Source organism: Triticum aestivum, unplaced genomic scaffold (genome assembly GCF_018294505.1).
Source record: "Triticum aestivum cultivar Chinese Spring unplaced genomic scaffold, IWGSC CS RefSeq v2.1 scaffold87040, whole genome shotgun sequence".
NCBI classification, from domain to species: Eukaryota; Viridiplantae; Streptophyta; class Magnoliopsida; order Poales; family Poaceae; genus Triticum; species Triticum aestivum.
The window spans coordinates 1-1,992 of NW_025253410.1; the positions used below are offsets into that span (position 1 = coordinate 1).

A 1,992-nucleotide genomic window follows, 5' to 3' on the forward strand; every position below is an offset into this window, starting at 1 on the left:
GCTCAATAGGAGGCAGCTCATCTGGCCGTGCAGCAGACCACGTCCTGAGCGGGTCGGTGACGGCGGTTGCAGCTGGTGCACGATGGCGATTCCAACGACAACAGGAATCTGCAACTTGTTAGACTTCTTTGCAACCCCAACAAGGCCCTCATCTGCTTTGTCTACATATATGCATGATTTCTATGATTGGAATCAGATAGCACTAACTATGTGTCAGACTGCTAATATTTATTTGCTTGATGATCCTTGAAGCGCACTCTACGCTCATACATGATCCCACATATTCTAGGTATAATGATACTATCTTTAGTGTTCTGTTCACGGGAATTTGACAAGTCACTGCTTAAGATTTCTTAACTTTTGTACAGATGCTTTCTTGAGGCTTTGGCTAAAAATCTGTGGTGTACGTCACTCATCAGGTTGAGTTTTTACCAGTTGCTGATCTTATTATTCTGGTTATATTGTCATGAGTAAAAAAAATAGTGCACTTCTTTTTGAGGAATCTTCATGCATATTTGTTGCATCCTTACAAAGTAATTGTACTTTAGGTAACTCTGACGGGCTAATGCCTTAAGCTGGGACATACAACAAAATACTTATTTTATGGGAGGAGTTTATGGAACTGGGTAGTGCTCATCAGGATGCTCTTGCAGCAATTGACACAATCGATGTGGCTAATGGAGCCAGTGAGTAACCTTGCCACCCTTCAGTATGGTCAGTTTTAATATATACTACAATTTCTGTATGCAAGAGTGACCTTCTACTGTTCTAAATGTAGTGTTCCGTTTAAAAAGAAATTCCATGCGAAGATTTAATGTGTACGATCGAACTATCTTTAGTTTATCAAGGTACTCTTTCTAATATTTTACTGTAATAGCAGGTTTTAGCCAATATTTAGTATTGAGGTGTTGATGACAGCAAATACTATCCTGCTTGTCTGTTTTCTAGACGTGTTTCTATATGCTTTTCAGTTGTTAGTTGTGATACTTTTTATTGTCTTTCGAAATTAAGATGTGCTCTGTATATGTGATGATACTATATACTTTCTATAGTTATTGAACTATATACCATTTTTTTATTTATGCTTATGGAGTGCTTAGTTAATTGCTTGCAAGTAGATTTTATAGATACCAATAGAAATAATAACTTGGGATTTATTTCTGTTCAACCTCTGTGATCTAGATGAGCAAAGCAACAACTTTGGCTTTATTTCTTTGTGATGTAGATGAGCAAAACAGTAACTTGGATTTTAATTCTGTTCTCTATGATGTAGATTAGCAAGATTTTTAACCAACAAAGTAATTTATTTTAGTATGGTTTTGTCACTATGATTGGTAATATGAAGTTTATTTATTCTAGGTTCCTATCTTTAGACAGTCACATCCACGTTCGTACTTTTAGAATAGTTGTTGCAACGGGGAAGAGCATTTCTGCAATAGCAAGATATCAGGACCCAATGGGCATAGGCCGAACCAACCACCATCACTATTGCTTCAGGATTAGATAGACAACTTCCACTCATGAGGTGAGTTTGCTTATTCTACTTTCAGTGTACTGTGCAGATATGTTGGTTAGAAATTTTGCTATGTGCCTGTCAAGTTGATTAGATATGAAAAATATGCTCTATAATACCCACATAATACTTGTTTAAATTGGCTTTTCCCTGGTTCATCAGTGCACACATGAAACCGGTAATAAGAAGAGAATCACCTGATTTTTTTATAGTCTATTTTAGTAAGCATGTTCATAATATTAGGATAGTTTAATTTGAGAACAATTGGCTGGAGGAACGATGTAATTTGATACTCTGTTATGTTGATCTCCAGAGAAATTTGGTTTTTGGTTTTTCATTGATGTACGTTAATCTGTTGTGAATCTTGTTTGCTTGCACCAATTATATGGGTAACAATTAGAGGGGAACTTTTGGAACTCATACATTCTATTTCAGTTAATGTTCAAAGCAACTTTCCTGTGTGAATCTGATAATCTCAC

General features: G+C 36.1%; 1 long non-coding RNA gene across 4 annotated transcripts; it reads left to right on the forward strand.

Moving 5' to 3' along the window:
• Positions 1–6: 6 nt before the first annotated feature.
• Positions 7–1,525, forward strand: LOC123177474 (uncharacterized). 4 transcript variants are annotated; one of them, XR_006488957.1, is made up of 4 exons: positions 7–289; positions 369–419; positions 549–686; positions 1,402–1,525. It is a non-coding gene; the product is annotated as an uncharacterized lncRNA (long non-coding RNA). The 4 variants fall into 4 exon arrangements; XR_006488955.1 differs by having other exon boundaries at positions 549–714; positions 1,360–1,499; XR_006488954.1 differs by having other exon boundaries at positions 1,360–1,499.
• The last annotated feature ends 467 nt before the right edge of the window (positions 1,526–1,992 follow it).